Genomic DNA, 26,302 nt, shown 5'->3' with positions numbered 1-26,302 from the left:
AAGTCAGAAAGCAACTGGTTTTGAGTCGTTTCTTTTTCTTTAGGGAACCCCTCACCCTTACTCCTGGAGCTCCAATAGGAGTGATTGTTCACCAGGTCGAGCCATGGCGGTATTCGATCTGGGATGAGTTGACTGCGTGTCACTAGTTTTGTTACATAATTGATTCCAGAACGGGGACATGGCAGGTCCACAGATACGTTGGGAAGGAGTGGATCCTGGCTACTGGGGTAGCAAGGCATGCAGCCAAGGAAAGCAAGTCCAAGCAGCCTGGGGCAAGAGCATCCACGGAGGAAATTCCAACACAGTTCTTTTACCTAGTGGTGTGTGTTAATGTGCCATTATACTATCTACGACAGGGGTTGCATGTTTCTGAGCCATCACGATTAGGAGTGTCTTTGGGAGGAATCCCAGGGCATCAGTCTTTATCTATGTGGCATGGCATAGCGTGCCTACTAGATGAGTGGGGTCCACCATATGAATATGGAGGTACCCTGGGAACAGTTAAGGGTTTGGAGGACATTTTGATGTCTTTAAGCATAACCCACAAAGGTGGGGGCTGTCAACACACAGCGGCAGAGGTGGCCTGGCCACTGTTGTGTGCAGCTGAAGTTCATCAGTAGACAGGACGGTGACCATGCTGGAACTTGATTGTGTAAAGGAGCAGTTGCAATGAGTAAGGGAGATTCTTTGTGTTGGCCTCTGGTTTAGCAAGTACCTTAGACAAGCAAGAGGATGAGAGGTGGTCACAGCAGTAGACGATACCCCTCAAGTCTATCCTTAAGTAGAAAAAGATGGGAAATCTGCGGTGCAGTGTACAGAAACTGGCCTTTACAGTGGCCCCATACAAGAAACTGGGGTGATTAGGAAATATTCAACACTTGAACTGCTGGAATTGGAAAAGACTTAAGCAATAAAAGCCTGTCACAGCCTGACTTGTGAGTCTGTGGGATGCGGGAGCAGATGAGATCACTCTGTGGATGCAGAAAAACTGGGTGATGTATACCAGACATCCTTTCTTAAGACGAAGACTCGTAACCTGAGATAACATGAGTGAAATCCGTTCCTGATGGTCTGCCGTATTAAATGCATTAGGGACAGTTGCTTATTTCCCCCTGAGGTCTCCACAAATGGCAGCGGCTGGGGATCTATAGTGGGGGATGCTAAAGGGAACCAGGAATAAGAGAAGCTGTGTTTGAACCCTGGTCCATTGGGCCAGATAGTACTGCGGTCACAGAGAAGTTAAAGAAAAGGTGGATCCTGCACGGACCAGCATGCAAAGAGAGTTGGGAAGGGGAGAGTCGTGCGGTCTTAGAAGAGATAAGCAAAAGGTAAAACAGAGAAAGGCATCTGTTTGGGTTACTGGAAGACAGGTGTGACAAGATTTTTCGAAGAGCTGGACTTCCTAAGGAAACAATTGATAGAAAGCGAAATTGTGCTCTTAAGAGCTGCTGGAAGACTTGAAAGCCTAACGAACAGTTCGGAGAACAATATGGGTGAAAGTGATTAAGCCTGTCCCAGGAGTAGGTACATATCACCCCCCACCCCCAGAGTTACGGGGCTACATTTCCCTCCACCAAGAGGCTGTGCCAGAGTGGAGATAGTTTGCCCAGCCAGAAGATCCCTCACCAGCCAGGGTTGTTGAATGGAAAGTAATAGCATCAGCTACACCCAATGTGCCAGCCCAGGGCCACTGGGACCCAGGGAGCCAGCAGGTGCGGCAGGGGAGAGCCGAGCATGTTCCCCCTTGGCCATGAGTAGGTCTAAGCAAATTAAAGTCAGACTCTTGAGGCTCATGGTGCATGTATAAATGTAGGGGTGGTGCTCCATGGATGAGCTGTGGGATATGGAAACATAATGGCTCAGAGAGAATGGCAGAGAGTTAGAGGGAGCGAAGAAAACACCTCCTACATGCTTTGTACACACTTTGATCTGTGGAGGAAGCAACCAATACAGATGGATGGGACCTTTCTGTGCTACCTGTGTCTTTGCTACATTCCACTTTAGGATCAGCTTAGTTGTGAGTCTCTGGGGTCACCCGGCCCTGCTCAGAACAGATGACAGCAGACTGGAGAGCTTCACTGTGTTTTTCTTGTAATCCCTTATTTGTTACGGGATGGCGGTTCAGTCTGTTGCCTTGTCTGGACCATTGTCTAGAAATGGGTCTTCTATAGATGACGTAAAGTGAAACTGAGTGTTTTGCAGACAGGGAAAGCCACTGGAGAGACAGCTATGTGAGATGGTGTGTCCACCTTCCTTCCCGTCCTACGGGGGCTGGGCTAATTGAAAGATAAAATTCAAGAGATGCTTTGACATGGATGGAAAAGGACACTCCCAGAAGACATATGGTTACTGAATGAAAACCTCTGGCCATGTGCGATGCCTCCTGACAGTTGGAGAGGGAAGCCCCTGACTCCCCACCCCCACCCCTAACTGGAAAGGATATTGTTACTGCTGTTGGTTATATGCCAAAACTAGACTGTGAGCCCTATTACTAAAGACTCTACACGCGCATGCTCTGACTCCAGGACACAAAGAAATGAAACTGGGACTGAACCAGAAACTCCCACCTTGGTAGCTGGCTTTTATAGTGCTAGAAGCAGCCATGCCGTCTGCTAGTAGAACACTGTCACCAACATTCCTGCTTGGCTTATGGATGCTGCGTGCTAAGATACTACATGCCAGGCAGGAAGTGCCTGCTTGTGCAATAATGACCTAGCTCTCATTGGGAAGATAATAGCCTTCTCATGGAATCTTCAAGAAGGAGGTCAGCATGCCTACAATGGAAAGCCAGGATAAAACCCTGCTCCTGGGGAGATTATAGAACCCAGCAGAAAAGAACTTCTAGATGATAAAGCTGCGTTCCCACCCAGAGATCACTGCTGTTACCAACCTCAGCTCAGAGCCATTGTGAAGCTCCCAAGAACAAGTGACTATTGCTAGGTCATGATATCTTATTTCTTAGCCATAGGTGGACGTCTGTAGTCACCCCCTCCCAGGGTCACTAAAAGCTAAGAGTCTCTTTCACAGAAACAACCTATAGAGAAGGCTCAGTCTCTGGGAGAAGAGGACACAGCAGCCAAGCTGCCTGGAGGAGGTTTAGATCACCTGAGGTGTGCATAGTGTGATCCCAGGAAAAGTTTTTCCACACAACACTAATGCAGTTCTTGGTCAACTTATAGTTAAATTCACACGAAAGCTATCAGAATGAATCAGTGCCCTGTGGTCATGTGACGGAGTGAGTTGCTTTGCTTCCCTTTCTTCTGAAGAGGAGTTAGTTCAGTAAGTCAGAGCACTGTACTCATCTGAACTCTACAAGAACAGTCGTGAAGAACTTAAGTGTGTGCGGCCCAATACCTCAGAGCATTTCAAAGTGCCTTTCCCATGGTAGATACTGTGAAAATATTCAAATAGAAAACGTGATCTAGAACATTATGGCGGTTCATTATTTAAATTTTTAAAGAATACTAGGGTTCCATACAGCAGTTTTCTTAAGCAATGTGCCCTACCTCTGAAGCTTCATCACTGGACAATTTTAATCGCTTTTGAGCTAAAAGCAGTATATAACAAATATAAGGAAGTCTATGTTGGGCAAATATTTTGCTTTGAAGGGTGAGTTAGGCTTTTCTCCTGACTCTTTTGCTAATCATGACAGATCAATGACTATTGGCTTTTACCCTCAACTGGGGAGAGAAGCCTGTGAAGACGCTGAAGCTCTGAGCGTCTGAAGCTCTGGAGCACTGGGTGACTCCCACCACCATCTCCTGAGAGCCACAAGCAGGCAGGTCTTTGGATGGTTTTTTTTGAGACCCTAGGCAAGCTGTAATCCTTTACCTGCAAGTCTGCTTTCCCATTCTTGTGAATGTGTGCATCTTTAATATACTCCTTCAGTTTTATTTATTTGTTGTTAATTAAGGTGGTGGGGAATCTACTTCCTGGAGACTGTCATGCATATGTGAGCATTTTTTTTGAGAAGTGTGCCCAGACTGCTTCTCATCACAGCAGAGTTCCATTGGCCACAGCACACAGCTCATTTGTTTTCGTTATGTCTCACGTACTGTAAACGGGGCTGCACTTGAGTGCCCCCTGTCCGAGGTGCTTCATACTTCAGAGTTCCTGCTGTTATTTTTGAATATTTGCTTGAAATTTACAGGGCTTGTAGCCCAACTCCCTGAAAGGTTCTAAAACCTGAAGCTTTCTGATATCATGGCAGAGACTTTAGAAGTTGTAGGATGTGAGCTTTGCATTTCAGATCTTCAAGTGAAGGCTGCTCCCCTTTGGGTTACATTGTGAGACCCAATACTGAAATGATATCTCAAGAATTGCCCCCCTGCAGAGAGAGCATCACTAATGTGATCCTTCTATCAACCAGCGCCCATCCTTACTCACACAGCTTGATTCTCACCATTTGCAACCCTGGACCCACTTCCAAATTTTATGTTCGTCACTTGTGTTGTTCTTAATAGTGCTGCTCTTCCCACCTGGATACTTACATTCTATGTTAGTTAATTTTATGTTTTTGTTACATCTCGTGAAATCATAGTATTTTGAACGTAGTCTCCCAAGACTTGTTCTTTTGAATTCATTGTAGGTTTTTGGAAATCATTTATACTGCTGTATTTATGTTCCATTTATTTTCCCTGCTGGGTAATAGTATGTTGTGTGAATTTATTCATTTCTTTGTTGGTTGATATGTGGGTGTTTTTGTTTGCCTGTTTCATTTTGGTTTGGTGTACGTTCCTTTCCTGTTGCTGTGATAGAAGACCAAGACCATGATCAGCATGATCTCAGAAAGAGTTTATTTTGGCTTTCGGTGGTTTCCAAGGTCAGAGTCCATTGTGGCAAGGGAAGACATAGCAGCCGGTGGCAGGAGCAGGAAGCTGGCAGATCTTTAGTCTATACACAGGAAACAGGAGAGAGAGTGCACACAGGGAGCAAGGCTGCACCACCTAAAGGTTCCACAGCTTCCTTAAACAGTGCCACCAACTGGGAACCAAGTGTAGTTATGTGAGTCTTTGTAAGACATCACTTACCAAGACAGCTGGATCTGTGCTGACATATTCAGACACCATGAGATACCACAGCTGTTATAGAGCATTGATGGAGTCAACGTTGGTTTTATGGGTTTTCACCAGGTAAGACTCTAGAATACATACCCAAGAGAGAAGTGTAGACAGTATCAGAAGCTGTTATATAGCAACTGTTGTGCTATATAACAGTTGGCACCATCAAGGGCCTCGGGGAGTGGGGGGCTGGGAGGGGATACATCCTGAGGGCTGAGAGTGATACACAGAGAGACAGTGTGTGTTCTAGGAGGTAGCATCTTTTTTTGGTATTAGTTTGCTTTTCCGTGCTTTCTAATGAGATGTCCAACATTGTTTTACACCATGATTCACTATTGTATTCTTCCATGATGTGTTTATATATGGGCGGGGCCTACAGCTCAGTTGTTCTGTTTGCAGCCTGGACAGGGTCCTGAGTTCCAGCCTCAGAACTACAAATAACAGTAATATGTTAGGCAGCCTTGTCTGCATCTTAAACTTTTTAAAAATAAAATTTACTTTCTAGTGGATGGAAGGTTTTAATGATAATGAAATTGACTTTATTATGCTTTTCTAGTTAGCTCTTTGTGTGTCTCATGAAGCCTCCCTTGTCTTTTTGTATTTTCTTTCTATTTCATTCTCTTTCTCCCTGGGAGGAGCCCAAGTTAGCCTTGAACCTGCCACGTAGCTGAGGATGACTTTAATTCCCCATCTTCTTGCCTCAGCCTGTACCACTGCCCAGCTTGGAGTTCATTATCTCTTCTGTATCATTTGTAAAATATTAGACCCTTGCCTTCATATGTGAAACTTTAAGTCCTTGTTTTCGTTTATAGATAACTAATTGTTTCAGGACACTGAATGGCGCTGGAACCCACAGAGCAGCATGTGTCACCTATGATGGCTCCTACCCAGATGTCAGTTGTCTGTTTTTTCCAGAGCACGATAAGTTAACTTCTAGAGCTTTATACTGAGGGAGACCTGGTTTTGGGCAGAACATGGCCTCTCTTGGAGTCTTTGTGAACAGATGGAGTAATGAGATTGGCTGTTTCGGATCTGTTTAGTCAGTTCATAAAGCCTTTTGGAATTAGATTGACATCGTATGAATGTGCTGATTTGATTTGAGACAAATTGTTTTCTTCCTGCACATGGCAAGTTAGGTTCTTTAGTTTCCCCTGATAATGTCTCCAATGCCCAGTGTTCTTGCCCCAGACAAGAGCGGATGGTGTTTATAGCTTTCTTGTGTTCTTTAAGTATATTTTGTTGTTGAGTATTTTCAGATCGGTTTCTGTTTGGGTCCCCCGACCCCCATACACATGCGCTTTTTGTTGATTGGCTCTTTTCAGTAAGTGTAATAAAATGAAATGTTTGTAGAATGCAGCCCTACTTTATTCTTTTTTATGGCTGAATAATATTTCACTGGTCCAATTTAACACGTTATTTACTATTTGGATGATGGACCATGATAAAATCATGGGAATTCTTGTGTAGACAAAGTTATCTTGTCCTGTCTCGATATACCTAGGAGTAGAATCTTTGGATAGTATAGCAGCTGTTAATTTTTAAAGAACTCTTTAATTCTTTCCATGCGTCGTCTATGCAGTAGATTACGTGCCCTCTGCGGCATGTGAAGGAGATGACACTTCAGGCTATTTCTGAATTCTCCAAGGAGTAATTGTAATACATCATTTTATCTTAGATTGCAATTTTTATTTAAATAATGAAATGAATAAAGTGAGACTTCTTTTTATATGAGATCCTTTTAAGACAGTTTGATTTTCTAAATGTTGTGCTGTGTGTTCTCTTAAGTCTTTGCACCAGCTAGACCTGTCATTGAAATACCACATAGTTGACACACTGGCGATATTGAGTTTGATGGTTTCATATAAATTTTCCAGACATCAGTCATTGCAGCTGTCTTTTTTAGAAGATGGTGGTCTCACCAGTGTCCCCTGCTCATTTCACAGTGCTGTTCCTTCTCTGGCCAGGAGTTATCTGCTTTCCCGCCTCAGTCGAGCTCTTCTGGCTGCCCCCTCCACATGGAATCCGGCTGTACTACATGGAGCTTCCTTCGTCACTGCTCCTTAAACTCTGAGCCTTGGTCCGCAGTCACAGTGGCTTCCCTTTGTTTGTGTTTGGTTTCTTGTTACTACCTCACCCTTATCAGTCCATCACTGCGATTGTTTGCTTTGCTCACCGTCTTGGCTACAAGGATTGATACCAATCTCATTTGCATGCAAGTTTTGGACGTGTTTTGGTTTCTCTTCCTTAAAAAACCATGTGTGAAACTGTTGGGGCATTGCGAATGTATACATGTATGTAACTGTATGAAACTTTCCAGCTCTTTCCCAAAGTGGCCAGGCCCCTTATGTTCTCATCTGGTGTAGAGGAGTCTGATGGTCACTTTTTTTTTTTTTTTTTTTTTTTTGTTAACTTGACCCTAGCTATGTCAAAGCTTCTGGGAAGAGGGAAATTCAGTTGAAAAATGTCTCTACCAGTTAGGCCTATAGGCAAGCTGGGGTGTGGGGTGGGTGGGGGAGGAAGTAAGGGAATGGGAGGAGTGAGGAGGTTGGTTTTCTTCTTTAATGATTGGTATGGGAGGGCCTAGCCCACTGTGGGTGGTGCCACTTCTGAGTAGGTGGCCACAGGTTGGAAAGCAATCTGAGAAGGTCAGGAAGAGCAAGCCAGTAAGCAGCACTCCTCCATTGCTTCTGTTTTTCAGTTGCTGCTTGAGTTGCTGGCCTAACTTCTCATTTATGGACTCTTAAGTGGTAAAATGAAGTAAAGCTCTTCCTCCCCAATGTGATCTTTTGTTGGTGTTTAATCACAGCAATGGAAAGTCAATTAGTCCAACCAGGTTCACCCACCATCATTTCTAACTTACGATGTTTTTCAAATGAAAAATGATAGGTACTGTAGCATTGGTAGCATGGTCTCTGTCACTTCATCAACAGTTATGATGAAATTATAATGGTCACCATATTGTGTGCTGACTGACCCTTCTTCTTTGAAGTACTTTTTAATCTTCATCCTTCTTGAGTCCTAAGGAATTTAATATGTGCTGGATGAAATTCTTTTATCACTTATGAGTCACAGACATTTTTTCCCACTCTGGTGTTGGCTTTTTAGATAACTGACATCTCTTGGAGACTTTAATGAAGGTCAATTGTTCAATTTTTGTGGATTGTGCCTCTACTGATTTACGCAGGGACTTCCTCTAACTTACAATCTCCTGTTTCTTCTACAAGTGTTGTTCTTTTTGTTGCTTCCAGCAGTGGCCCAGGTAATTAGTTTAACAGGCAGTAAACTAAAGGATGATACTTATTCACTCACACATTCTTCGAATTTTATGACCATTTATCAACAAGATTGTCTATTCTATGGCATCTTTGTTTAAAATAAACTGACACTGGGTCTGAAAGTTCCTTCTGGTGTCCCCTTTCCCCTTCTGTGGTGTAGATCTTGCTTTACAGAGCACTACACATGGCATTTGTTTTGGTTACTATCTCCTTCTTATCCCATCATCGCTGGATGTTTGCTTTGGTTTCAATCTTGCCTAAGAGGATTGATACAAATCCCATTTGCATACAATCTTTTGACTCGCTTTGGTTTCTCCTCTTTAAACAGCCTCCTGTGAAACTGTCGCGATGTTGTGAATGTATGCATCCATGTAACTGTCTGAGACGGGCCAGCTCCTTCCCAGAGTGGCCAGGCCTCATATGTTCTTATCAGGAACATAGGAATGCATGGGCTCTCATGATAGCTTTAGAGAAGGTTTGGGCAGTAGGTGGTTTTAAGTCTTTTAAACTTAACCATTTTAAAAATGATTTCTTTAATGTGTACTTGTGCATGCTTGGGTGGGTATGTGCACAGGGGCCTGCAGAAAGCAGAAAAGGGTGTTGGATCCCCTAGAGCCATGATTCTCAACCTTCCTCATGCTGAGACCCTTTAATACAGTTCTTCATGTTGTGCTGACCCACAACCAGAAGATTATTTTCGTTGCTACTTCATGACTGTAATTTCATTAATGTTATGAATCATGATGTAAATATCTGTGGTTTCCAGTGGCCTTTGGTGACCCCTGTGAAAGGTCTTGTCATCTATCATAAACTTTTGTAAGCTTTTTTATTAATCTTAAAGAGATATGTGGAAGATGTCATTCAAGATTACACTGCCTGTGGACAAAGAGGCACTAATTTCTCCACTAATTTATATATTTTTGCTCACTTAGGATATTGTTTTAAAAATATTCCTATGTATGGGTGTATGCCAGCATGTAGGCACCTCATGTAAGTGAGTTGACTGCCCGTGGAAAGTTGAGCATCTGATATGAGGTTGGAGATGATTGTAAGCCAAAGAATGGGTACTGGGAATCGAACCAAGATCTTTTGGAAGAGGAGGTGCTCTTGTCCTCTGAGTCGCCTCTTTAGTGTCCCAGTAGAGTTGACTGTAAATTGCTCCAAGTTATGTGTTTCCATATTTATCGCTCGAGTTTCTCATTGAGTGGATGGTATTTCAGCATTGTAGTCAGCAAAGTCTACAATCTTTAACCATCAGTGTGATGCTAACTGTTTGCACCAGCAAGGTGAGACAAACTGCAATGCACGTTAGTAATGGGATGGAGGGCAAACTGGTATGATGTAAGGAGCTGTAACAAGAGCAGTTGACGATGTCCAGCACAGTGGCAAAGCCAGGGAAGAAGCTCAAAGCCGAGCGCGGACAGGCAGGCACACGCCTGCTAATGAATGAAGGGTTTCCTCAGAAGTCTGTGTCCTTTTGTCCTCCTTCAAAACATATCTGACACACTGAGTCCTTGACTTGTCCATGAGACTAACTTAAACGCTTCCTTACATAAGAACTTTGTAAATGTTCATGTGTGAAAGCTGTTACTCTCTCTATGCTAACCTTTGTTGTTAAGTTTAAATATCTATATTTTCCCTTGTGTTCATACATAGTTCAAAAGATGGATAATAACACTGGTGGAGAGTAGCCATCAAATCATCAGTTCTAGAATGTAGTAAGTGTCCACATAGACGCAGGCTTGATTTTACCTCCCCCTCTATAAAATAGACTTCATCTGCTTCAATGTTTGTTTTGTTTTCCAATATGTATATGATTTGAGAAGCCTGCAAATGAATATTACTATGGAAGGGTGACTATTAATATTTCAGATAATTTCCAATGCTTGGATTTTTTTTTCAACTTAAATGTTACCAGAATTTGGTTTCTTCTTTTTTCTTTCTGTGGTCTCCCCCCCCGCCCCTCCCCCCCCCCAGTCAGGTCTCACTACACAGACCTGGCTGGCCTTGACCTTACAGAGATCTGCCTGACCCCACCTGATCCCACAGAGTGATTTCTTCTTTAGCTTCCTTTGACTTTGTGACTTGAGGTAGCTTAAATCAGTTTTTTCATCCAGCAAGTGGAAGTGATAACGCTTGGCTCACAGGGTTCTTTTGAGTTGCACGCAGAAGGTGTCGTGTTGTGCCAGACTCCGATAACTGTCCTTGGGAGTGTGAGCAAGAGCTTTGTTGTGAAGACTCCTGTACTTTATCACCGTCAGCAATGTGGACCAACCATTTAATATGCTATTCTACAGACCCTCCCTTTTCTCTAGACAGGGGCAGGTAGCATTCTTCATAGAGCATCGCTATTGGAGGCTATACTAAGGAAGATAGAGCATGAACCCTAAAATTCCATCGGTGCTGTGTTCTCAAACAGTCAGATCGTGCTCGTCTTCCATATTTAAAGACCAAGTAATGGTATTTCTCAAGAAGAGAAGAAATGTAATAACACCGAATAATTAGTAGGATGTCAGTGATTTGATATTTCTCAACCAAGTCAAGATTGATTTATTGGGAATAGTTTCCAAGGCTAGGAATTAGAATGTAGAGAATCCCTCAAGGTCTCTGTTGTAGTCTAAGACATAATCGCAAATGTGGTTGTTTTAAAGATCACATGTGAATAACTTCCTTCTATATATAGTCAGGAAATGTAATTAACCCTCCCTCCACCCCACCCCTTACTTTACTGAGAATTCCTGTCAGATTTTATTGGCAAGATCTGATTTGACTCCAAAATCTAGAGCTTGGGACTCTCCTCCGAGTCCGCTGTACCCCTGTAGCCTCGCTGTAAAGGGTAAATATGCTTAACCTAGTAAAGTGCTCTGCAACTGGGAAAGCATGCAGCTTAACGATGACTCCCGTTTTCTCTGGTTTACCCAGCCCTCCCTACTTAGCAGGTCAGTGGTGGAGCAGGGTGGCCACAGAACCACCTCTGACTTGGGATACCTCTTAGATGCCTCTCTTGTACCAAGCAGGCCCACTTTTTCCTGGTTGTCATTTTCAGCTTTCATTTGTTAGACATAGACGTTTGTTGAAGAAAATTGCAAAATATTTATCAGCAGAAAGAAAAAAAATAATTATGTCTGAATGCAGAAAGGATGCTGTAATTTTGTATTGTTTTAACACAAAAATATTTGCGCTAAACATAGTGTTGTTTCTATAATTCTTAATATATATCACTCAGTAGAACTCAATTTCCTTCTATAAGACTTCGTATATGATACTGTATCGTATATACTATCTCATGGTGTAATAAGTTATTGTTTAACTACTTTTAGGCCTTTTTATTTCAATCTATATTCTAGAAATAATACACATTACACATTTTTATCTACAATGCTAATTTTTTTATATCCTTCCATGTTCCTTGTTTTCTTCAAAAGTAAGTCTTAGGATTGGAATTGCGACATTAAGGGTCATAAACCATGAGTTACAGTTACTGTAGCACCTCTCTTATGTCCCACCTTATGTCCTCATTCTCCCAGGAAACCCCACTGATCTATGGTTTCCCATAGTACATCAGTTTGCATTGTCTACGAGTGCACACAAATGGGATCGCAGTCAGTGTTTTTGTTTTTGTATAGTTTCTTTACAGGATAATTTCTGTGTCCTGTTAATTGTATCAATAATACACTGGTGCTGGACTCCACTGTACCTAGACAGTAAGACTGTAAGTGTGTGGACTTGCCCATAGTTTATTTACCTCAGCTGGTCCACGTGGTTTGTTTTTTTGTTTTTTTGTTTTTTTCTTCAGTTTGAGGGCTGTTACCTTCAAAACTGATTCTAGCTTTTCTCTGCTGTCCTTGTATGAATGTAAGATGTCTGATGCTTACTGTGTTGGGAAGGTTAAATTGTTGCTATTCTGAAACTGAAGAAATTTAATGTGAGAGAAACTATAGTTGTTTTTCTTTTGTTTGTCTATATCATTAGAGGTACATAGAATTTTGGGGTGACTCATAATGGATGAATTTGACAGAACACTAGGAAATTTGCAGTTCATGTAGGCTAACAGGTACTTTGTAGCAACAACACATCCTTGTCATGGTTTATTTTGGCATAGCATCTTCTCATAATTAAGCAAATGTATTATTTCCATAGCAAGGACCTTTTGCATTCCTTTAATAAACTAATAATCATAAACAGTTTATATTTACCTGTCAAATGATTCCTTCTGTATTGAATTTGAACAAGGAACGATTCTGAGATAAATGAATTGACTGTCACAAAATAATGTTCCTAAATCTGGTCTGAAATAGTTGCCAAAGTGTCCCTTTCCTGCTCTAAGGTGCGCAGTAGACTGAGGTGGACGGGAGAATCTGAAGACTCCGGTGACATCAGAGCCACTTTTCAACGACCTTCTCAACTTCCTTTCCCACATAGCAGAGGCTCAGGGCGAGACAGACGGTGAGAATCCTTTCCCTCCTTTCTCTGGCTTCATCCTCGTGGCTTTAATCTGTTTTAGACGGTTCTTTCTTGGTTGTAAATTACCAGATATCTATTTTGCGCTTTATCTATCGGAATTATCCCCTTAGGCAGGGTGGTTAAGACAACACGTAAGGTCCCATCTAAAGACTTTACAGTAAAGAATCAAATCAATGTAAGCAAACGGTGAAAGAGAGTAAATGCCAGAAGAAAAGCCAAAAATCAAGATTTTCCTAAATACAAAGGATTGGGAGGATTCCTTCCATAGAGTGGCTGGGAAGTGGAAGCTGTGTGAGTGTGGATAATATCTATTTTTACCCAAACTCATAGAGGTTGCAAAGCTGATATCTGCAGTAGAAATCCTAATCGTGTTCAAAGTTAGTTACTTTTTGGAGGGGAAAGGAGAAACGTTTAGGTATTGTGGGTAGGGCATCATGTTTTGGAGTTGTATAAAATGGTTACCTCCTACAAGGCATTTTTGAGAAATGATTACATATTTGGTTTGAGTTTAAAAAAAAATCAGAAGAGATGGGTGAATAGTAAGTCCTGGTTGAGTTGACCCGACCGTTTCTAGTATAACTGCAGCCTCAGACCTTACGATTTATTCCTGGGCTGTGGCAGGCTGTCCCAGCAGGGAAAAGCCGAATGCTCCCGTGTTATGCTTCCTCGGATGAGTTTGCTTCCAGCCAGGGATCCGGAAACTCTGGTCAGAAAAAGCAGCGTCCTTAATGTTTATATTTTCTTCTCATCTCACCAAGAAAACCCTCAAAGCGTTGTTTTCCAAAGTGCCTAAGAGCAGCAGTAGATGGTCACTGGCCACTTCTCCTGTTTGTCTCCATCCTCTTCCTGTAAATTAAAACTCACCTCAGCTCTGCTTCCACCGGCTCCCAAGTTCTTTAACCCACATGTGTCCGCATGTTCCCACAGTGAAATCTGTTTACATGTTGAAACCTAGGACTCAACTTTTGAGTTTGTTAACGTGAGGACAGAAGGTGTCATGGGTTTGTTGACTGCCAACACCCTTGTTTTACTGAGTCACAAGAAGTTGCAGTCGCTTCAGGGTTGAGCAGGTGATGCCGATGGTGAGGAGATGAAAGCACAGCCCAGGCGAAGTTCTTAGAAAAGCAGCACATTTAGCTGCTGTGGTGGCTGCAATTCCCTCACCAGAGGCTAAGTCAGGACAGCGCTGGGTTCCAGCAGGCTGGGCCACCTGGTACAGACAGCCTCACTCAAGAAAAGAAGTGGGGGACGGGGACTATCAGTGTAGATTTCCCTTCTAAGGAAACTAAGAATAGTTAGAACAGTGGATGGCTTTGGAAATGCGGAAATTAATCATTGAGGATAATTTATATATTTATTTTAGACCTTTTACATACACTTCACATGATTCGAGATTTTTAAGGTGAATTTACCTGCGTGTTATTTTGTAAAATGTATTTGTCATCATGGGAGCTGTAGCTTCAACCCTAACACTGTATAACACTGTGTTATGCCTGTGTGCACAGGCGTGTGACAGCCGCACACAGGAGGTGGGGGCAGAAGAGTGAGTACAAAATCACCCTTGCTTGCATAGGAAGTTCCAAGGCAGCCTGAAATACCTGACACCTGGTGTATGTATGTATATGTGTATGTGTAATGTGTGTGTATGCATATGTGTAATGTATGAGTATATGCAAGTGTAATATATGTGTCTGTGTATGTGGGATGTATGTGTATGTGTAATGTATATATGTGTGTATGTATAATGTACGTATATGTGTATGTGCAATGTGTGTATGTGTGTATATTCACTCTCGAACACTCGTTCATCAGAGCCATGGTCAAGAAAGCTTGGGTATGGCAGGGTCATGATTTGTAATGTCTGTAGCAGGCTTCCCATCAGTCAGTGAACAGTATTTTATCCTCATCAAGATGTGCTAGACAGTGTTTGACAAGTTATTTTTAATAATGTTTTCTTTATCATAGTTTGTCACACAACCACACTAAAGAAACCATCCTTAAACTTAAAGAATGGTAATATACTTTTTGAATGAAGAAGAGGATTGAAGAAACAAATAGATTATTGACTATTGAAAGCCATATAAAACATGGAACACATATGAAACATTTAATGTCTTATACCAGTTTTTCCATGTGTTCAGTTTTCTTCAAGAAAAGGAATAATTCTATATACTAACAAAAGAGATTTACCCTTAAGGTGAATTGTACAGGACCCCAGCCCTGCTCACTTTCTCTGTGCAATATTCATTAGTTTATTTTTATGAAAAATTATTAAATAAATTTAATGATTGACTTTGAGTCATTCTAGGTTAAATATGTGACCATAATAATTTTTCCACAGAAGGAAATGCTTTCTGTGATATGCCTTTTCACTAGGAAAGAGTGCATATTAATGCATATTTTCGAGTCTGATTGAACTGTGGAAACTTTCAGCAGGTGCTGCATATTCACCTTTTATGTCAGAGAAAGAGATTTCTGTAAAAACATGAAAACGGTCAGAGATTTAGCTGGTTCTGAGAGATTGAATGGATATCAGGTTGGTAAGGGCAGTGGAAAAAAAATACATGGAATTGTTTTCCTAAAATGTTCTAGTTTAGAAATGGGCACCTCTGGGATGGGTGGTTCCTCAGCGCATGAGGAGGTGGTCTTCCATTTCTCAGTTCAAGCTCCAGACTCACACGTGTGCATTTGTGTTCTCTAACGCACACAAACTGTGGCATGTGTGTGCTCACAAATACATTAAATAAATATCAAGATTTAAAAAAAAAAGCCTACTGAAAGAATAGTACTCTTCAGATCCAGAGGCCCCAGTGCGTGCCGATATCATCATGTATAATACAGAATTTCCTAGGTACAGCACACCATATTTTATGTACATGCCTGTGACGAAGGTTAATCTAAAGTTAGCTGTAATAGAAGGTTAGCAGTAATAACTAATGATGAGACACTATAGAAATAAGGTATAATAAACTATTGGTGGCGTTGTCTTTATATTGATGCATCTTGCACTGTGTTAACTGTTCTGGGCCAAGATGACTTCAACCAGAAAGCAAAGCCCTGGCCACGTAGTGCTGGTGCATGCCTTCTGCTTAGTATATAACAGTTTGTGCAAGCATTTAAACTTCCACACAGTGGACCTAGGAATGTGCTGCGGGCAAAACCCAGATCAGTCCATTTAATTGGAATTAATTGCCATAAGTCATGTTGGCTGCCACCAACCAGTTTGGCTGCCCCCTTGGAGCTTCTCTGGCTATGGATAACCCTGGTAAGGAGATCTAGATCCTTGGCTCAGATGAAGTGTTGTTAATTTCCAACATCGCTTCCATCTACTTATAATTCCCTTCCTCGCAGCCAGCCATCTTATTTCGGAGGCTAAGCCTGCAGCCCTTACAGAGGTCCCTGTCCCAATGTCTTGGCCACCACGTTTCCCCAAAACTCCAATTTACTTGTGTTGTTTTTCTTGTCATTTTATGCTTGGGTGATTCTCACAGCTTAACAATCATAGGAAAATAACAAGCCTTTCTTAATTAATCCTGAGTTATCATTGCAGAGGGAAAAGCATAATTAACATTTCTTCTAAATTTGATATCTGTAAAGAATGGCCTTCCCTTGGCTCTTCTGAAGAATTAATATGACTCACGTCATTTGGGAGGGAAATCCCTACTGTACTAAACTTCCGGATGTGCTTGGAATTTTTTGCTGTTCTGTTCAAATGACGTAAGTAAGACAATGAAAAACTCTACTGAACCAGTGCATTCTTGATCAGATCGTGGTTCTTTTCTTTTGGGTGGCCAACTTGATCTTGATTATCTGCACTTTTGGCTACCCTAACTCGGAGTGTTTCTAACAGTAGAGCCTTTTATTTTGGTGGCAAAACTCCCCTGTCTGGAATCAGACATCAGTCTCATTTTCTAATCCCGTTGGTCCCTTTGTAATTTCACACAGAAAGCTGGCTCATGGGGTGGCCTGAGTAATGCGGTGAGGAGTCTCATTTCGTGTCTTGCCATTGACCCTACCCCTCCTTGCTATCCCTAGATGCTTCCCAAGCTGGTGTTTTCAGTGTGTGCATGGTGACGGGTCTGCTTTCTCCTCTGTTTGCAGTCCAATTAGCGCTGTTAGCATCTGCCCACTGTGGCTCTTCAAAGGCTTCTGTCATGTCAGGATGGAATTAAGCCAAAGGCATATGGATCCTATGGACCAATCTTTCATGGGACTCAAGGATACCTTATGAGTGCCACACCCTGACAAAGTTCCTAATTCCTGGCAAATCCCATGTTTTGACGAGGTAACTGTTTCTAGAAGGTGTTGTGTTATATGCATGCTTCTCTTCCTTGTTCTCATGGTCCTTCCTCGCCCTAAAGTATCCCAGTTGGCAAGGTACTTGATTGCCCCTTAAGCCAGTTCACAGGCTGCGTCTGTAGCCAGGTTGTTTTTGGTTCCCCACTCTTTCTTGCCAGTGCTTTCTTATTTTCTTCATGGCTTTGTTTAACTATGATCTCAGTGTGTTGTTGATCGAAAAGCTTGTAAAGCTGTTTTAGGTGGGTTTGTCATTGACCATCCTTGTAGCCTCAATTCTCACCAGACAGCAGCTCCTTTATCAGCATCTGTGGACGTTACTAATGGTGTGGTAAGTTTGAAAAGATGCTGACTGCAGAGATGGGAAGTGTTTTAAGTCCTCCTTCGTCTTCGACTCCTCTACAATTAACACCCTTTCGTTTCTTCAACTGGATCTTGGGGAAATTTTGACACAGGGGATATCTTTCTCCCCCTTTCTTCTTTTCTTACTTTGTTTTATCTTCCATGGTTTGAGAGATTGAACCTATCTAAGGATTTGTGCTCTGGAGGCAAGCACTCTTCCACTGAGCCACACCCCTACTTAAGAGCGTTCTTTATCTGCATAGACAGCCTGGAGACTACAAAACTTGGCCTTTGTTTGATGAGAGTCAAGATGTTTCTTCTCGGCTTTTGCCCTAGTGTGCTGTCCTTGGTTCCCAAGCTTCTCAGGACCACTTCATATCCCTAATCTGTTGAGGATCCAGCTGAGTTTTCATCTAGGTCAGTCATAACACCTGTTATTTGCCATATGAGAAATTCGAACTGAGAACATTTTGAAATGAAAATGAAAAAACATTCAAAGATCCATTTCAAAAGCCATTAAAACAATAGCATGTAGCTTCCGAATGGCACCATGTAGACATGTTAGGAAGATACCCCAAAGCACATATATTTTGTATCATGAATGTAGTCCTGATCTCTTGTGCATCCTGAATAAAAACCCTTGAGCATCACTGACTCATATTCTGAGACTCATTCTCAGAATGAGAATTCTCATTGCCAGCAGAATGTTCCATACATTCCTCCTAATGTAACCCAACTTGTGTTTGTACATTTGTACGTTTTCGTCTTAACTTCTACAGAGTTCATCATGTTACCCACTCTTCTATTAATGTCTAGACATAGAATGTACTGGAACCTATTACCAGTGTCAGCTTGGCAGTCATAAGACAGAGAGATGCTTACTCAAGAAGTCATTTTATTTGTGGATACTCATAAGGTCATTCCTAGTCAGGCACTGTCAGTAACCCTGGCTTTCAAGAGCTGTCCCTTTTTATGACTTGTGACGCCCTTCTCCTGTGGAAATCTCACTGTTGGGGTTGTGGAAGCTTGCTCATTAATGGAGTCTTAAGATGAAGTCCATAGTTTTCTTTGGGGACAATGGTAAGCTCCCCTTCAAGTGTTTCATTCTCTTCTCCTCTGTGTGCCCTTCCCTTCCTCTTGCCTCAGCCTGACCCCTGATGCTGGCTTTCCTTTTGTGCTCTGGCAGATACTTCTTTGGCCCTAGTGACTCTTGCTCCCTGCACCCCCCTGCTCTACCTTGGCTGACACTCTGTTAAATTCCTTCTGAGGTCTTAGCAGGACAGTCAGTCTCTGGAGTATTTAACGACTCTTCAATTCCCTGAGTACTGGGTCTTCCTGAGAGTTCTGAGAATGCAGCGTGTACCTTGTGGCTAGATGGTAATCCCAAAATGGCTACTTACCAGGCTCTTGATTTATTAACAGCTCATAGTCCCTTATTGTATGGTGATGTCATGAAATGAGCTGGAATTTGGGACTTCATGTGATTACCAGTGATAATCTAGAAGCATAGCAAGAAACCCACAGAACACTAGGAGTCCTTTAATCTTTTAATTATTTTTTTGTTGTTGTTCTAAGCATAGTAGGCCCTCAGTTAGTGTTTGTCAAGTATTTTTCCCCTTTATTACTGTTTTAACTCCAGCAACCATATAATAATTTAGGCCAGACCACTACTTCAGTTTCTGGCTCCTAGCCAAAAGCCTTTGAGGTTGATGCAGTGACCCAATCCTGTAATCCTGATACTTCAGACAGAGGCTAAGGTGGTAGAATTGTGAGTTCAAGGCCAGCTGAGACCATGTAGGATGCAAGACCCCTTCTCAGATAAACAAAACAAAAGAGAAAAACAGAAATATGGCTTCACATTGTTTAAAACTGCTACACACTGCTTTCATAATAACAAAGCGTTTGCCTCGGATCAGAATATATTTGAGTTACGTACAGTTCAGATTTTAAATTCTGATGTCTACTGGTATTTTTGTTTTCCTTGAAATTTCATACAGATCACATCAACACAGTATTTTATACATCTATGCTAGAAATCTGGTAATTCTATTCTTTTCATCTTTTGCTGTTAATTAACATCTATTTTGTAGCACTCTTTACATTACACAAATCACTTCCTAAAGTTTCAGTCCTGATTGTAGTCTTTCTCCGAGCTGTGTGGAACTTGGCTGCCCACGCTTTCATTTTACTCTTGACTTCTTCTTTGCACCAACTGGTCTACCACATCTTTTCTCTAAGCCATCAACAACCCCACAGTTTCTTTTGTTTGTTTTGTTTTTTAAAACATTCCTTTAATCATATCATTTCCTATAAGCCATCCATTCCCAACAGATAAAGGCCTAAGCTCCTTGGCATGGCCTTGACTCAAAAGTCCTTGGACCTACGAGCATTGTTAGCTTAATCTCTAGTCACAATAAATAATTACCCCTTCCTGTGTCACACCAGTTCTGCTGTGCCTTCACATCCATTGCCATGGCCTAGAATGTTGCCATTCTCTTGTTGTGGGCTCTGCCCCATCCTTAGCCACCATTTCCCACCATCTGTACACTCAGAGAACCAGAACCTAGGTTATGCCTACTCCATGTATTCAGGGTTTGCAGCATAGCCCTTAACAGCATATACTTCCTGCCTCTCTGCACAGAGACAAGAGAAAAGATGTGCCGTGCACAGTGATGTTATAAACTTGTTAGGCAGTTTTGTTTTTTGTTTTTTTCTAGAGTGGGTTTCTCCTGGAATTAGCTCTGTAGACCAGGCTGCCTTGACCTCACAGAGATCCCCCTGCCTCTGCCTCCTAAATTCTGGAATCAGAGGAGTGCACTATTATGCCCAGATCGTTTTTTTTTTTCCTTTTAGAATAATGATTTTAAAACTTGCTTACTATAGCTCCTACATTAAACTCCAAAGGCCTTGCGCTGGGAAAGACCAAACATTCACATCTCTTTAGTCTATTTTCTGTTGCTCTAACAATATACCCCAGGTTAAGTATTGGAAGGGGAATGAGTGAGTTTCTTGGGGTTCCAGGTACTGAACAGCTGGAGAGCCCTGTACTGACATTTGCTTGGTGTCTGGTGAAGGCTTCATGGTACATCCTAAGAATGATTGGGTAGCAGGGGGCATCACGTGGTGTGAGCACTCAGAGCTCGGCCATTCTAAGTGCTAATTTCTTCCTTTATGGGGACCACACCTTTATGATGTCATTTCTTCCTATTAGTACCATTAGTGGATGAAATTGAGGATGCAGTTCCAACACATGAAGCTGGGGGTGTCACACTCAAGCAAGCCTTAGCTGCCACACTCTTCCCCTTTTGTCCGTGCATGGAGATGCTGAGAACAGTGGAGAAGGGCAAGTTTGCCTCCCAACACACAGCACGAAGCTAACTTTATGATTCCTCTCAGGCCCCCTTTCTCTAGGCTGAAGGTCCTTCCCAGTGCAACTTTCTCTAGTCACACCGTACCATTTGGTAGGCATTTTAGCAAGGCATATGCAGTTGCACGAAGTCTGCAATTTAACCAGCCCAAAGCTTATTTTTCAAACACTGAAACTCCTAGATTCGTGTCGATGGGGTGATTTTCACAGTCTTCCCCTGTCACTGCTGCAAATCTAAAAAAGGTAGTTGTAATTTTCAGGTTTATCTCCATGACTCTAAAGTAGAGTGAAGGAAAGAAATACCCAGCTCAAATCCGTTGTAAAGAAAATGTAGGAGTGTTGTTTGCTTTTGAGGACTAATGGTGTCTCCCCCACCCCATCTTTTTGTGATTTCTGGCTTACATAATTTGTTATGAAAGAGTGCTACTAGGTAAGCCATCTCTCCAGAATGCCTGTAATGTGTTCTGTTCTGCTCTGGAAGGGTTAAGAGGAGACAGCATCCTGTCAAAGACCTTGTTTTTAATTTTGCTTCTCATACTGGCGCTGATCCTGCTAAGAGCAGCCCAGATTAGTTCGGGAAACCTTTGAAGAGATTTAAGATGTCCTTCAGCCAGTTTGAAGGTTTTTGTCTTGCAAATCCAGTACAAGGGCGCCTGCAGGCATCTCGACCCTTGCTGAGCCGCTGATGCAGCTCAAGGTCACACTAACCCGCCCTGTGACATTCAACAACAACAGAAAAAAATTATGCGGTGGAACTGCTTCAGCTTTCAGCCAACCAACAACTTCCTCAGTGAGGGAACTAGGGAAGAAGTCTCTCTCTCTCTCTCTCTCTCTCTCTCTCTCTCTCTCTCTCTCTCTCTCCCCCCTCTGCCCCCCACTCTTTCTTTTTTGGGGAGGCTTTGTGAATTTTTTGCTGAAGGAAATAATCCCGGATTTCTGGTGTGCGTGATGACAAGGTCATTTCTTAATTAGAACACATGTAAAGAACAAAGCAAAATGGCTTCAAAACAGCTTTGTAGTTGATGGAGAGGATTTAAATTATTTAAAGAGATAGTCACCCATGTATGATGGAAACTGAATTCTAAAGGCGTTAACTCCTTCCTCCCCGTCTACTTGCTGTTTCTTTTTCATTCTTCCTGTCTGACATTACGGGGTTGCATTCTAAAATAAAGAAAATTTGTATGAATGTCTAGTTTGTTTCTTGAGACAAAACATAATTTAAAAAATGTAATCTTGAGATAAACTTTTAATGGAGTTTTCTCTCTATGACATGGGTCCTGGACATTTTATCAAATGGCTTGAAGAACTAGGGATGACCCTCTTGTAGCCGTGGTTTATTTACACTCTACAGGAGGGAGACGAGTGAAGGCCTGATCATCTTTCTCTCCGACACACACCCATGTCTGATGGAGATGCCTCACTGAACATGTTAGCCTCTGTTTCTTTAAAATCACCAGCTGATACCATTCAGGTTTTTCAAGTTGCCAAGAGTTACTTTGGATTTAAAATGGACTATAAGGAAACTTGCTTCTCAGGGAAGTTGACGTGTTAAAGCTAATGACACCATGCCCATGAATACTTGGAAGCCATGTTAGACTCGCTTTCCACTGAGCGTTGGTGCTAAGTAGCCAGTACCTCAGCGGGGTAGACTTCAGGATCAGTGTCTTCTTCTTGGACTTCATGCATGTCACTGGTGTAGTATTGGGGCCCAATAATGGATGAGAATAATTTTATGGTTGTTATCTTTATAGGTGTTAGATATAAAACCATTAAAATGGTTATTTCTTTATGGGAAAGAATATCACATTTGGGCAGAGGAATTTGATTTCACTTTTATGATATTGGCAGAAGAATTTCCTCAGAATCCAGACCCTATTGCTTTTCTGCAAATTGGAGTGAGTGGGAATGTGGCCAACTAGCTTGTAAGATGTATAGTACTTTCAGTGTGAGTATTTTCACAGATAGTTTGGACTCTGTGGGCTACACTGGACTTTTTTTTAAAGTTTGAGTGGATAATGTGGTAGATTGTATAAGAACAATCTAGAGTTTGCTAGGCCTGTTATCGTGAGGGATTTTCTTCCTGTTGAGAAACATTTGTTTGAATCCAGGAAAAGAAAAGGATCCTCGCATCGAGACACACATTTTTTATGTGTAGATATCTAAAAGGATTGCCGGGTTGCCAAAAGACTATTAAGGGAATCTATATGCAAGGGCATGATGCGAGGCGGTGAGCTTTGCCCTTGCCTGGAGTCTGGTATGCCCTAAATGTCATGTGTGACCTACGCTCACCTGCTACTCGTTCTAATTCACTGTCCTAATTCATCGATTTGTTATCGCTAATTGTTCTTCATTTGCTTGTGTGTAGTTTCCAGTACCTAAAGGGTTGAAAGGTTGCTGTAATTGGCACCCGGCAGCTGCTCTTTCTTTTGACAGGGGATAATTTTGCAGCCTATGCTTTGTGTGACAGCTGCCTAATTGGGCATTCTCCCCTTGTAGCAAGCCTGCCTCCTCCAGCCTCCCTGCTGACAAATGGTGGTGGATTATAGATGAGGACAAGCTGACCCATTCGACCTTGCTGAGACAGCGGGGAGGGGCCTCCTGCTACTCCAGGGAAGCTTTAGGTCATTTAGAGGACAAGGTCATGAGCCAGGTGGAGAAATGACATGATATCACATGACAGTAGCCTGATGACATGGTCAGCATGTCAAGGACAAAGGTATCAGTATTGATTAAGAATTCCTGTAATACTTCAGTGCATTCCCTATTTCTTAATTATTGCTACTGAGCTTTTTTTTTTTTTTTTGGAAAAGGGAAGAGTTCGGGGTGCAAAGGAAGGGCGCAGAATGAGATAAGCAGTGTTTTAACTGCGCCGGAGCGTTTGTTTACATGAAAACAGACATGGCTGAGGAAGCTTTCTAATGAAGTTTGTTCAGTTAGATGGAGAGTCCTATTCTGTTCTTAATTATAGTTTAGGTTGCAGCCCTTTGACTAGCAGGACTTCTCCAGGTATTCAAACATTAAGGCAGGCAAATTAAAATGAGGTAATGTGTGTTGTTATAAAAGTGTTTCCCTTTTGTCTCCACGATCCCCGAAGACTGGCATGGCTTTTGTGTGTTGAAGAAAAAAAACGCAAGGCAACTGTAAATGGCTAATTAAAGAGAACCTGGAAACTCTAGATTTAAGAGATCAAACACGGGACTGCGCCTCCAGACTCTAAAGTATTACAGATACTCTTTAAACCACTTCTGAGACCTGAACATAGTTTTAAATGGCACGGAATTATACTTAGTGTAATAGCTTCAAGATAAATGAAAATTTTTTCATTGTTATTAGTAAGGCACGTGCTCTTTTTGATAGTAGGTTTGAGCTATTCCATTTTAAGTGTAAAATCAGAAGAATCCACGCTGAATGCGTTATCCCTATCATAACACGCGAAAGTTCTATCCGAGAGTCATATACTGGATAGCACGATTTGTAGGAATGTCTCCTTTTTGAAAACAGTGGGCATTTTTAGCACAGAACAGATCATGATTCTCAGTAGTGGAAAAAACAATAGTTGTGTGTGCTGTTAGGGAGAAGCCCTCAGTAGAACAGTGGGAGATTTTCTCCCCCTGAGATTAAAAATTGAAGAAGAATAAAATGTGTGGCTCTGTGTGTGTGTGTGTGTGTGTGTGTGTGTGTGTGTGTGTGTGTGTGTGTGTGTGTGTGTGTGAGAGATGATGGTCTGCCTACACTGGGCATGTGTTGAGCTGTTCTCAGGCCCTGACTCAGGCTTGGTGGAGGTTTAATCCTGTGCCCTTGTGCATGTACATTTGATTAGTAGTGGTGGTTATCTCAGCAGAAGACATACCGCCCTCCTCCTTGTATTGGTCGGGACCCAGGCACCGGGGAGTCAAGTCAAAGGAGAAAGAAAAGAGGTTTTGCATTAGTATGCTATGAAAGCCTTGCTGTCTGCAGAACAAATTGATTGCTCCGGTGTACCTGTGCTTGGCACCACTGCTGTGAAAGAAAGGTAGGGCTGTGATCTGTTTGATTGTATGACATATCGTGACACTCCAGGAATATTTAACATGCGCTCTTTCTGTGGCACGTGCTGTATGTCTATGGGAAGAAAAAAAACAGAAATGAATGAAGGTGTATAGGAGGAGTAGGTACAGCTTGGCTCACTTCAGCCATGAGTTCATTCGAGTAAGATAATTTTGCTAAAAGCAGCCACTGGGAACATAACCTGATTGATATTGAGACCCTGGAAAATCTTGAGGCACTAATGTGTTTCCTTGCTCGAAATGTGTCAGGCAAAGATGAGATTCATGCTAACTCTGGGAGATTTTAACTATGGAGTGGGAGGGGCTGTGGGAACTGTTACGCACATAATTAGTTTAGGAAATTATTTTTAATACATCCTATTCTTAAAGGCCCAGTGGAGCACAGAGGATAAGTAAGAGATTCCTTTTCAGGTTAGAAAGTAGTGAAGCAGCCACTATGTTGTCTTAAACTATCTCAAGAAATGTGTTATTTAGTTTGTTCTTTTCATGGTTCTTCTGCAAACATACTCTTAGGGTTCTGTGCTAGGAAAAGACATTACGTGATTTTTTTTTCCTCATATCTTTTTGAAAAAATCAATCTATGCCTTATTTTCTGATAAGGACTCATAGTGGGCTGTTCAGGCTGAACTGAATGAACATTGTATAATTTTTTTAAATATGAGTCATGTAACTGAACTGCAGTCAGTGTTGGACCTCTCATCCATCTGAGGCACTCCTGAACATGGTCACTGCATGTTTGGCTGTGTGTACGTCTGTCCTGTGAGGGGAGAGCCATAGTCCCTCTTGTCTTAGCCTCTTACCTCATGTGAACTCCTGGTGCTCCTTGCCTCCTGTGACCACGTCTCAGTCTACTGAACACAGTCTGAGTCTAGATCCGCGACTGTTAATGTGTGATGAATTAAAGACTGTTCATTGTTTACTTTTGTGTTGTTGGAATGAATGCATAGCTTTGCTGTAGGCTCCGTGCTAATTTTTCATGAATGAACGCAGGATTGTTCTGTGTAAGCAGTGATCTAGGTTTGCCCCTGTGTTGTTTAGAGGAAAATGGGTGACTGGGGAGCATTCCGCACACTGGCAAACTCAACGCAAAGACACAAACTCTGACGTGAAATAGTAACGGGAGTCGGCCACTTCACGTCATAATGCCTGGCGAGGATATAATTTAGCATTAACCTTTGTATTAGGTGGTGAAATTAGCATCACTAGGTATATTTTAAATAGGATATGGCCATCAAGGTCTCAGTGCTGTGCTTTAGTGCAACTAGTGTGTGGGCTACATACTGTCAGAGAAGACAAAGGAAAAATAAGCACAGAAGAACCAGAATATTTTATTTTCCAGGATAAGAAAAGTTGTTCAAGTCTTTGCTGTTGTTAGTTTTACATTTTCTCATTATTTTAAAATTTTGATAAAGTGCTGGAATGTTTTCCTGTGTTTTTTTTTTAAGATTTATT

At 42.0% G+C, this 26,302-nt stretch overlaps 1 protein-coding gene across 5 annotated transcripts in view; it reads left to right on the top strand.

Moving 5' to 3' along the window:
• Nrip1 (nuclear receptor interacting protein 1) overlaps positions 1-26,302 on the top strand; it is an 83,582-nt gene that overhangs the window by 28,574 nt on the left and 28,706 nt on the right. For 4 of the 5 annotated variants that reach the window (NM_001100560.2, XM_087576471.1, XM_087576473.1 and 1 more), the window contains 1 exon segment: positions 12,663-12,781. The exons of the other annotated variant lie outside the window; for it this stretch is intronic. The gene's annotated coding sequence lies outside the window, so the exon portion shown is untranslated. 5 annotated transcript variants of the gene reach the window in all.

Source organism: Rattus norvegicus, chromosome 11 (genome assembly GCF_021556685.1).
Source record: "Rattus norvegicus strain SHRSP/BbbUtx chromosome 11, alternate assembly SHRSP_T2T, whole genome shotgun sequence".
Taxonomy (NCBI): Eukaryota; Metazoa; Chordata; class Mammalia; order Rodentia; family Muridae; genus Rattus; species Rattus norvegicus.
Note: the sequence above shows the minus strand (reverse complement) of the source record. Positions and strands in the feature narration are given on the sequence as shown.